The 12,690-nt window shown below is 38.3% G+C and overlaps 1 protein-coding gene across 1 annotated transcript in view; it reads left to right on the top strand.

Annotated features, from left to right (window-relative positions):
• Positions 1–980: 980 nt before the first annotated feature.
• The window catches only part of tmem63c (transmembrane protein 63C), a 44,288-nt gene continuing 32,578 nt past the window's right edge, over positions 981–12,690 (top strand). The window contains exon 1 of the mRNA XM_084742872.1: positions 981–1,091. The gene's annotated coding sequence lies outside the window, so the exon portion shown is untranslated. The remainder of the gene's footprint in view (positions 1,092–12,690) is intronic.

The raw sequence follows: 12,690 nt of genomic DNA, 5'->3' as shown, positions 1-12,690 counted from the left end.
AAAAAATAATGTGGAGAAAAAAGAACAAATTGTAGAGTAATAAAAGTGGTAGGAAATGGAAACACTCAAGAAAAACTATGGACATGGGCTTTTCACCACTGACTGCTCATTATATGAATCAGGTCTATTTGACTTGATGAAATTCAAGTTGTTTATTTTCATAGTTACGGTTACACAAGTACAAACGTCTACAAAACTTTTAATGGGATGCTCCATGTAAAAAAGGTAAGTCAAAGCTAAGTGATCAGACAGAGCAATAATAATAATAATAATAATAATAATAATAATAATAATAATAATAATAATAATATAATTTTTATAATATAAAGTATACATTAATTACTAAAATGTGCATTCATAAAATAAAATATTCAACAATAATAAATAATTAATATAGAGGCAGTGGAAAATACTGTACTGTAGGCACCGGTATTATATTGCACTTATGTGAGTGTGTGTGTGTCTATGTTGAATGTTGCGTACAGTTATTACTAAATATTGCATCTAGTTGTTATTGAATGTTGCACACGTGTTGACAAACATGGCAAAATAAAAATAACTTCATTTAGTCTGGGCCAATAAAAGACTGTAGAAGTTCTAGTGCAAGAAAGACAATTTTCCAGTAGGTGGCAATACATCCTCAATGATTTAATTTTACACTGCTGTCAGCTTGGTCATATAGATTAATTATATCATGCTGTTTAGTTTGTAGGCGGAACACATCCACTCTTTGTTTATTTACCTCGTGTTGTCTCATCCTGAACCATGGAGCTGGTTTATTTTCAGCTTTAAAAATATAATAATAATTGCATCAGCAAAATAAGTAATTCTAATTTGGACAGCTGATCATGTAATTACACATGCTGTGCCACTAATCAAATGCTATATTCTAAAATTAGAGACAAAAAATAGATTTTGTGAGTTGAGCATTGTTGACGCTCCCTTAGCATCGTTCAGGCAGGTGTTTCATTGTCAGACGGCCCCTGAGTCGGTGGGAGTTTCTCTTGTTTCTTGGTGTTGGAGGAAAAAAAACACACAACAGCATCCCCATCATCAGGAGCAGACGGCAGCGACCAGGAAGCTTTTTAAAGGTGAGCGATGTGTGAATTTTAACACTCATGTATCCGTGTTTGGTGATGTGTTCGCGGACTGGAGGAGGTTTATTGCGCTATTTATGGCGCAATCGTTTTTCATCAAGTTCCAGAGCTGGAGGAAGGTGGGTGTGCAGACTGTTGTGAGTGCTGCAGTGAGCGGGGGAACACTCAATCGCCAAAAATCGCCTGTTTTGAGGGAGAACCACCTTTTATTTCTATTATAAAAGCCCGATTTTAAAATGAAGTGAAATCTGAACGTTCAAACGCTTCCTGCATCATGGCTGAGTGCTGTTATTGGCTGGTTAGGATGAGGATGTTTCTGGCAACGTGTCAGACTAATACACCCAAAACAGACCCATCCCTCCTCCTCACTACAACACCTATTGTTCCTCATGGAGACAGATGGGTGGAGGAGCTTTAATGAGCACCTTTAACTCTAATGTGGGGTTCCCACTGGAATAATACTAATAAATAAGGAGTCTTTAGGCTTTTATCCATGCTGTGATCATGCTATCTTCTCTCTGTTGTACCCTGTTGTTGTTCAGTCTGAACTCTGCTGGATTTTCTAAAGACACAAAGCTTTTATTGGTCAAGTGAGTAAGTAGTCTGACCTGTTGAATCCATGTTAATTCTGCTGCATATTCAGTAGGTTTCAACTCTGCCTGGCTCTGTGAGCTTTTTCGAAAACACTCCTGAGGTAAACTGAGGTCATACAGTATTGATGTTTTTGAATATGCTCAAATCTGTTTTGTTTGCATCTTTTATTTGTAATCTTGTCATTTTAAAAGGAAGACACAGACACCATTGAAAATGAACTCGCAACTCCTGCCATTTGCACCTGACTACGATGAAGGGAAGTGGCCTTTAAAATGCCAGCTTTATAATGGATTTTTGACATTTTAGTGGGCTGCTCGAGCATAGCATTTGCATGGCGGTACGCCAAAGAATATGTCATGCCATATGTCACGGTGAGACAGAGTTTGACAAAGAGAAATTCATGTGTAGAAAGGTCACTAATTCTCTGAGAGAAGACCACATCAATAGTGTGTTATACGGCATTCAGAGTGTATTATAATGCATTCATAATGATTTATGACTACTCCCGTAACTTGGGGTGTATAACACAAGTTTTATCACAATACAATATTATATCAACTCTTAAAGATGACACCAGAGATCAATATTTTCATTCTGCATAGATAGTATTGAATCGTTGAAGATTGAATCAATATAAGTATATAAGTTCAAATATCTCATGGGTGATCTTAATTAGTTATAAACTACAGGTTGAATGATACAGTTTATAATAAATTATGACTACCTATACTCAACTCAACTGTAGCAGAGACTCATACTATACTGTAAAAATTAATGCAGTATCATAAGTTGTCATTGTTATTGTGTTGATGCTTCTGTAATAATTCATGCTTCGTCATAACATTTAATTGTTGGTGGTCAGTAGAGTGTAATGCATCGTCATTCATTTTAAGAATCTCTGCTGTATCATAAGTGACTGTTATATAAAATGTGTCTGGTTTCGGAATGAATATAAGAATAAGATAAAGAAATGGTATAAGGTATAAAACTTACATGTTATAATCAAAGTAAAAGACAAGCTTAATTTTTGGGATGAAAGCAATCAGTTGGGCTTTTCTAACAAACCATCATTAACCGTAGTACTTACAATAAGACATTATGATGGAACATACATTGATATAGATGCATCAGTATGTAATTCACTTTATTTAACACATATATGAGTCCTAGTTAATTGCTGAGGTGTGTATAGATGGGTATAGGTAGTCGTAATGTATTATAAGCCCTATCAGTCTACCTCTGGTCTATAACTAGTCAAGAGTATCCCTAAGACACTTGAACTTATCATTCATTGTAAATTATGTCTATAATGTTTTATGACTGCTGACATAGTGCATCAGGAAGCATTTTGAGTGTTTAGGAGTTAAGTGAAAAAGCATTACGAATGCATTATGATTTACTCTGAATGTGCCTGTAATAACACACTATAAATTTGGTCTTTGTAAACTGATTTTAACGAGGACACAGAGAGTCCTGTTACATACTAATATCATAGCTGAGGTCCAAATGCACGCAGCTCATCACATCTGAGGATGAATGACAGTGATGACGGCTATTAGTGTTAATTAGACAGGACCTGGATCATGTTCTCAGACTCTCCTTTATGAATTTTGTTATGCTTTGAAAACATGTAAGAAATTTCCAGAAGGATTTCAGTGAAAGCCTTTATTCACTTTAAGAGTGTTGAGGTTTTAAACTCACTCTCTGGAGCTCACTGATCCCTGTAGGTTTTGAAATGTCACTGTAAAAACTTAGTAGCTTTTGAAAACTGGTCACCATTGGAATCTGACGTGAAGATGACCACAGACACTTTAGATTACGCAAAAAAAAAAAAAAAAAAATGCAACTTTTGACCAAAAGCTTCTAATCAAACAGGTGGTGAGTTGTTTGATGATCTCCTATTTCATATATCATCTAATGGTGGACAAGTGCATTTACCAAGTGTGCAGTCAGGCTGATTATATGTCAATAAAAAAAAAATCATACTGTGATTATCTTGATTATTTTGATATTATTATTGCACAATTTTAATGGGAATTAAGTGGGAATTTTTACATTTCATTTTTACCATTCATTTTTACTTATAAATATAGGTATACAATTGTTCCATATTTTAATGCTTGTCACTTTAAAATTGCAAAAGTGCACACATAGTAAGTCTCCCAACAACAGTGAGCAAATGAATGCTGGTCATCTTAACACAGAGACATTAATATTTCAGGAGACTCTAAGTTGAGATTGAAAAAAGAGCTTGCAGTAGGGAGATGGATATCATGTACATATACAGCATTAAACAGCTGCAGACAATAGCAAGTGGCAAGTAATGTTAGGCCTCTGTCTGTCCGTGGATCTACTTTATCTGTTTGGCTTGTTTCTATCAGTGTTTGTTTCAGCACCGTCAGCAGGTGGACAGCTCCAGCTGCACTCTGTGATCAAACAGGAAAAACAGTTGAGTAGATCCACAAAGATCCTTTAATGGTCTCTTTTTTTTCCATAGTGCAAAGAGCCAAAATCACATATGTGCTGTGAAGTCTGGAAAATCGCTTAAGATGCAGAACAAACACTGCGCTGATGAATAATGTCCAGTTAAGGTTTAAACTCCAGGGTTGTCAAACATGAAACCAGCAGGTTTAAACATGACTTCATTCTTGATGTAGTTTAAAAATGACATTAAATCAAATCATTTTTAATTTCATTTTAATTCTGTTGATCTTGTACCTTAAAGCTGGGGTAGGCAGTTACTTTTGCTTCTCTTCTTGACTGTTTTCAGTTTTTAAATACACTAGCTTGTGACAGGACACAGGTCAGTAAGAGAGTTGACTGCAGAGTCTCATACCCAAAACGTAGTTTGACTACCTGGGAATGAGCCTCAACAATCAACTATCTTTGTCCAGAATCACTGCTGCACCAAAATATATCACTACACAGGGCAAAACTTATTAAATCTTCTTTCACAGTCATTTTATACTGCGAAGTGAAAAACCATTTATAATTTAAGTTACCAAACAACAATGTATGTTTTTATGTCTAATCCCATTAAGAAAGGCAGACACTATTTGCACCCATGGTGAAATAGTCAATATGGCTCCATACACCTGGGTGTATAGCACCAAGATGTCTGTAGCCAATAACGCTATTTGCACCAAGAGGTGTAACTAGTCGCATTATTACTATGGCAGATACAAACCATGATCTTTTTCAAAGCTCAACAAAGTAGTTTTGTTTCCTAAATGAAACCAAACTGTGACTGAAAGCTGAAAATAAAAATTCAAAACTGTTAAAAATAATTCAGTTAAGTCTAAAAATTAAACGTCAACCTGACGTCATGGTTTGTCTTTGCCATGCAGGTGTAAATAGCCACATCGGCAACTTATACCCCGTAGGTGCAAATAGCATTGTTGGCTACAGACACCTGGGTGCTAAATGATCTGACCAATCAAGTCTTTTATTACGTTGATTTTCAAGTAGTATAAATATCCAATATTGCCATAAACATTGCCCCAAGTTGCCTAATACACACAGAGAGACCAGAGAATTAGCTTAAAAACTTCTTTTGTCTCATGGTTTACATCATCGTAGTGCCGTACTACATGTGGAAATATTTGTTGTTGTGCCTTTAATACAGTAATGAATGAGAGTTAGTGTTCCACTTGAGCCCAGACTGAAGATCTGAGAGGAACAGCCCACGCTGTTAACAGATTGCACACACACTCCTGTGTAGCACCATGCAGGCATCTTCCTGTGCACTTTCCCTCCCTCTGGTAGTGATGATGATGATGATGAGGGTGGTGGTGATTGCAGTGAGATGTGTGGCATGTGTGTGTGTGTGTGTGTGTGTGTGTGTGTGTGTGTGTGTGTGTGCAATACATCCAAGATTGCATCATATGTGAGATGTATTTCTGTGAGTCATCTCCCCAGCCACATGTCACAGGGCTGCTGGGTATGAATAAAAATGTCAGAAAACACTTTGGTGGAAGCCTCTTGACAGAAAAATCGAACACAAACAGAATATCAGAACAAAGCAGTGGCTGATTGTATCATGGTTAGCTGTGAAACCTCCATTTGTATTCCACCTGCCATCTAACCACGGCAGTTATGTAGCATAGGCTCGCCTTTGTTCTTTTTATGTCTTCGGTGGAGAGTAGGCGCCCTGCTGTTTGAGATTCCTGCTGTGAACTTTGCTGCTATTCCACAGGGGTCCGTCACAGTGATGCAGACGCATGCAGCACTGTCACTGATGTACACAGATACACACAGCAAAGGCCATGCCACCATAAGCTTCCCATGTAGGAGCGTCTTATCCTAGCTCATCCTGTCACTTGTCACACATTTTATTCTGCCTGTTGTATGCTCTGAAGGCTGCTAGTCCCATCTGATACACCTGCAGGACCTTTTTATGTATCTGTTATACATCCGATGCTGTGATATGAGCAGACTATGACTTCTAGTCGGCTGTGATCCAGATGCTCAGTCATTTTTAAATGATAACATGGGTGATTATGCATTTTTTATCCATTAACTACAAATGAAACACACGTCCCATTAGAGCTGGAACAATCAGTCAATTAATCTATTAGTCTAATGACTGGAAATGCATCAACAACTAATTTGATAATAAATCAATTGCCTGACTATTGTATTTTTTAGTCGATTATGACAGTAAACTAAATATCTCTACATTTTGTTCCATGTAACAAACATTTTTCACCATTTTGTGATATTTTGTAGACCAAATAATTAATTGAAAATAAAAACAAAATCTCAGCAAATTCATTGATAATTAGAATAATAGTTTCAGTCTTATTGCGGACCATTTTCTGAAGCTTACTATGAATTTTTAGATTGGTATCTTCCAAAAGTCCATTGTGTGCCATTTATTTCATTACTGGATGAAAATTAGCTTCCAGAGAAAATTGATACTCAAATTGATAATCAAACACGGATGTTGAGGAAAGAATATTATAGATTTGGAAACTGTAAAAGCTGTGGCACAGTCTCTCAGAACTCAAATGTTAGAACTTTCTTCATCACAACACAAACAGTTGAATTGTTAAAATATAATTACTCTTTAATATCGTATCAATACTTTCTATTTTATTTATTTATTTTAGTTTACTTATTTTTCTGAATTTATCTTATTTTTATTGTTAGGCTTTAACAATTGTTAGGCACTGCAGTTACTCCTTCTACACTTTATATTTATTACTCTATTGTTTTTGTTTGTTTTGTTTGTTTGTTTTTTCTTATGTTACTGGGATTTTTTTTGAGTAATCAATGGCACAGTAACTTTCTATCCTATCTTATCCTTAACTGCTGAGTCACTGCCACACAATTACAATGAAACATTGGCAACATATAAATAAATCACACTAATAAGCGCACTTCAACTTGAACTTTGTTTTCATATCAGACAGAAATGAATGAAAACCACTGACGTCCTGGAAAGTAAGAAATGAATTAGAAAACTCTGTATGCTTTGGAATATGATTGGCAGTAATGTAGTATTCACAGGGAATATAATTAATGCATATCAACTGTAGGTGCAAGATTATTGGAAAGCAGCATTAATAAAAATTGATGCTATTTGACTCTAAACCACAAATGTTGGCTTGACAGTCTGACTGGAATCAAAATGAAGTGTAATAAATACATAATTATTTGCATAAAACATTAAAAAAAAACACTAATTCATTAAGTATCCAGACTACCTTGAGTCAAAATGATTAATAGCTTAGATACAAATAGCCACACTGAGAAAGTGATGCTGCCAAGTACGATTGTGTAACCCTCTTTTCTGGGTTGGTAGTTTTCTCTGGTCCTTCTGGCCTGTGGTAATAAGTGGGCCACAGTTTCTCTTTGAATATTCTACTTAAATCATCTTGGGATAACAGGCTGAGCTATCCATTGACTGTTATAAACATCTGATCAGTGTCACTTGTCAGTGTGAAAGTATATTGTTAGGCTTGTCTTGTGCTCATGGTCAGTGTCAACCTGCCTGAGCTTCGAGGTGTGGGAGGAGGGGTATTAAATATGGATTCAGTTTATTTAATATACCATCTATATACCGTATTTTAATTTATTTTATGCTAAATATAGTTTAGATGCTTACAGAGAGTGCAGGTTTCTCTGAAGGAATCTGTTATGATGAGCAGTGTTTGCACTTTTTTGTAGATGTGGGTGTGAAGGTAATTTTGACTCTGAGCTCAGGTTTTCTCTTTAGGATCAGCTCCAGCAGGTTTTGCAATATAATATGCTGTGGGTGGAATCTTCCAGAAGCTCAGAGGTGTGCAGAGAAAACACAGACGAGGCAGCTCCAGAGTCAGGTTCACTGTCATCCACCGCACACGTTATAGTGAAGCCATCACTGATGCCAGATGGGGTCTAATGAGGAATGGCTCAGTCCACACAGCAGCAGCAGCAGCAGCAGCGCAGACACACAGCGATCCCCTGGGGGCCTACTGAGCATGTGCAGACGGACAGAAAGCAGGTGTTTGGATTGTTGAGCACCCGTGTACGTGTGCGTGTGCAGTCATCGCTCCAGTCATGCTACAGCTCATTCAGCCTTCAGACGGAGGCCGGCTGGGTGGGGGTGCTGCATTAACTGTACGCTCTGAGCAGGCACACCTCACTGATCTGTGTTTGTGTGATGGAGAGAGAGTGAGGTATGAAAAGAGTAGAGCCCCCTCCCTGCTCCACTGAGCAGGTGGTGAGCAGATTGTGCTTAAACCTCCGCCCTCTCCTTCCCCTCAGGCTGAGTCTGACAAGGGTTGCCCATCCACACGCACAGCCCAGCACCACCCTCCAACCACAACCATCACAGCAGTGGCCTGTGGCTCCTGTAGAGTCAAAATAAGATGCTCTCACACATGACATCCCCATTAAAATATATCCCAACAAACTGCGGACACTACACTATCTTGGTAGTCTTGGTCCCTCAGTTCCAGTTTAAGGAAAATAATCTTAATAATCTAAATAATCTTAAAGGGATAGTTTGGATTTTTTGAAGTGGGGTTATATGTGGTACTCATTAATAATCATTGTATTACAGTAGATAGCAGTTGCATCCCCCCAGTTTGAAGAAGCGGCAGGAGAACCGGTGATGGAAGCTAAACAGTACATATTTTTAACACTTAACATATTTTAGCCACTTAAAAAAAAAGATCCACCTAAAAAAACAATACCAGTATAAGCATATGCTATATTTAGAATATTTTCACTGCATTAATTTGCAATCAGACAGCCTTTTCTAACAGGAAACAGCTGTTATATAAGCCAAATATCACTCTCTGAAACCAACCAAACCAACAAAACACAGGAGTTGCTGGGCAACCGCTGTTGCTTTGTGGTATTGAGTGACTTTGGTATTAAAAAAGTTGGCTTGGATTCACCAAAGTCATGCAATAGTAGAAACAAACTAACCGGCCAAGGCAGCAGTAGACCAGCAACTACCATATTCTGCACGGTAAAAATATACAGAGAGAGAGAGAGCAATATTTGGCTTAACAGTGGTTTCTCATCAGAAAAGGCCATCTAAAGGCAAAGTCAAGCAATGAGAATATGTTCTAAATATAGTGTAAACATAAAGTGATATTACTTTTTCTTCAGGTGGATCTTAAGTGACTAAAATACCTTTTGTTGCTTGGCCTGTCCACAGCAGTTCATTGCTTAGCTCGCTTGCTGGTACTTCTCTCTGCCTCTTGTAACTGTGAGCCTGCTGTAGCTAACACACTATTGGAGCTAATATGACCATTGATAAGTACCTCATGCAACCCCACATCAAATAAAATGAATTATCCCTTAAATGCTACAGTATACAGTATGTATTAGAAAAACTAGTGTGCTTCCATTCAGCAATTTGTGAAAATACCCATGTGCACAAAACCAGGTTCAAAAAGATGTAGCTTTTCCCTTTTGGTGTGACCTCAACCCCGTAGAATCCTAACCCTCCCAGGAGAACAAAGGCAGCGTATTGATGCTCAGGGTTTTGAGATCTTCAACGGCCACATGCAGCTGTAATGTTCAGGTGTGCAGACACTTCTTGCCAATGTAGTGAGTGTAACTGAATGAGAGCACTGATAAGCTGGAGACGTCTCATTACACCCCTCATGTGATTTTGCAAATGCGTCTATGATTATATTTGAGCTCCATTTTGATAAGACATTATTAAGCTATTACTCAGCCTCTGGTCCATGTGGATTATTGGATGTCTTACCTGTGACCGGCGGAAAATGTAGGAGTCGCAAATGCTCTTTGGTGTGTTGATGGAAAACTGCAGGGGGGTCAACATAATAATATAAACTCCCAGCGAAGGATGACTTCAACTCTGAAGCAGCATCGTCACAATTACAAACGCTGCCACAAAGGTTCAGTGTCGATTTGCTGCATTTGAAGAGGTTTGTTTTCCTTTTTAAAGAGAGAAATACAGCTGCATATCTTCTGAACTCAAGTTTCTCTATTTTTATCAAACTAAGACGAGTTTAATTGGCTTGTTAACTTCTAGAAAAACACACTGTATTCAGTCAGCAAACAATGCATGTGAAACTCACCAGAACTGTTGTAGAAACAAGCCCTAATAATCGCATAATGGTAGTGGATGGAAAGAAGGATTTACTTGCATTTTCTTTTGCTGATCTGGTTAGTGTTCACCTTGTTACAAAGGTGAAAAAACAATGCAACTTTAAAGCTGACACTCTTACACAAGATGTGTTTGCACTATATTGTCTACTCCTGGCTTCCTTTATAATGTGCTCCCATACCTGTCAGCATACTGCAAGTGAGAAGTGCTGTAAAAGATAATCAGTTTCCACAACATGTCATCTCATGTCCCCGGAGTGTTATTGGCTTGTTAACAGTTAATTAGAGAGGGATTGTTTTAACAGAATACCTTTTTAACACCAGGATTTCCATAATCAGGGTCTCGGCTTCAGATTAACATGCAGAGCACAGCTAAAAATTGCTCATCCATATTCTACCAGCTCTGAGCCTTTGAGATGAAGTCAATGACAGGGGAGACGTCAAACCTTTCCCTTCCACACAGGTATCGCTGTCTCAAGCTGAGAGAACAGTCTTTGCCAGCACAAACAGAGCAGCGGCGGGGGAAAACTGCATGTTTAACAAGGCTGCAGCCAGTTCAGTCAAGAAGAGAACAACAACTCTGAAGCCATTACTCTTTTATTTATGGTGATTGCAAGTTGTCCTTGGGGGTAGACTTTTATCTCACAGTATCTGACAGTTGATAAGGTGCAGAGGTTTGTAAGTCAACGCAAGTTCACATTTTATTTATGGTTTATCTCTCTGGCAAAACAGAGCCATCTCTCTTTCAGTCTCTCAGGCAGGTAATGTATCTGGATCCAAATGAGTGTTTGACGACGGAAGGGAACGCTCTTCCAGCGCTGTCCACCAAATGGTTTATGTTGCTGACGAGGCCTTGGTGCAGCTGGAAATGAGGATCCAGCCTGTTTAAAACATGTTTAGATGTAAAGATGCTTCCTGTCATGACTTTATATGTGATGACACAGGTTCAGCTCCTCATTTCAGCATGACAGAGCACTTGTTTAGGGATCTGGTGAAGTGATTTAAAGGATGATAAAAGTGAGTAGTGGATGCCAAAGCACTTGGTTGGAAGCTTGGCAGGGAACATTGTTGCACACCACTGCCCAATGTTCTTGCTAGTGGCTCCTTAAAGATGTTATTTTGTACCAATTGTGTGAATTTCAGTGATCCCCTGACTTTTTTTGTAGCACCGCCATGAGGTTAATTTTTGAATGAAATGCCTCAAAAATCACTGGATGGTTTGATTTATTTTATTTAAAAAACGTGCCATGAATTAATGCATTAATTTAATGCTATGCATTCACAGTAAGTTGGCACCCCGGATCCACTTTGTTTGGACAATCTGACAACATCCAGTCAAATTATAGGAGAGAGCCATGAAGAAACTAACGTCACGTCACTGAGCGCCAGTTGAAAAAAATAGCAAAGATAACTTTGCTTGCATACAAGAAAACTACAAGATGGTCAACAAAAGACAATTTGCAGTATGCACAACATGAGAGTCAAAAATTAAAGACGGAGACGTAACAACTTCCAACTTTGTTTGTCATTTTCAGTTGCACACAGAAAAGTAAGTTCAGGCTCTGTTGTTAAAATGGCATTAGACTCAGTGAAGAGCACATTATGGCTTGTTTGGGCCTCAAAACTCAAAGTTTAGGACTTGAAACTTGAGTCTTATTTGTGACTTGCAAACCAAATGACTGGTGCCACCTCTGCCTAATACATATGACTAAATACCTACAAAACAAATAGTGCTAATTAGCATGTGATAGCATGCTAAACTAAGATGTTAACATGGTAAACATTATACCAGCTGAACATGAGCTCTTTTATGTTTTTGTGAACATGTTTTCATGACGTGTGCCGAAAGACTCATAGAATTGTCAACATGGCTGTAGAGTCTTAGTCTTGTTTTTTCTCTTTATATTTTTTTTAATGAGGAGTTGGTGACACATCCTACAAAATGGTGCTTTCAAACAATCCCTGCTACGCCTACAGCCGAAGTTGATGTGATCACAATATTATGAGGGGGTGATGACAGACATCTGGATTGAATCAGAGTTTATTGCCAGTTATCGATCTTCTGATTTACAGTTCAATTGTTTTGTTTCTATCACCTCAGGGATGTTATCTCTCTGTCTCACACTCAAACACACACAGATACCTCAGCTGTTTTTTTCTGGTGCAACGAGCAGATTAGCTGACCTGAGCTAGCTGTTTCTTCTTTACAGCTTGCCCTTTTTTCTGCTTCTCTGACTCAAACTCAGGTATATCTCATCATTGGCTCACGGCTCCTGCTCTGACTTCAGCATCTGTGATGATAATAGCCTGACTGAGCAGAGAGGAGAGATTTCACTCGTGCTGCCAGCGGGAGGCACAACACTGCTTTCCAAGCCAAACATCAGTTTGTAATCTGCTGCGTTGGCTTGGCAGCAGCCTGATTCAG

This window comes from Lutjanus erythropterus, chromosome 18 (genome assembly GCF_056507025.1).
Source record: "Lutjanus erythropterus isolate fLutEry1 chromosome 18, fLutEry1.hap2, whole genome shotgun sequence".
Lineage (NCBI taxonomy): Eukaryota > Metazoa > Chordata > Actinopteri > Lutjaniformes > Lutjanidae > Lutjanus > Lutjanus erythropterus.
Note: the sequence above shows the minus strand (reverse complement) of the source record. Positions and strands in the feature narration are given on the sequence as shown.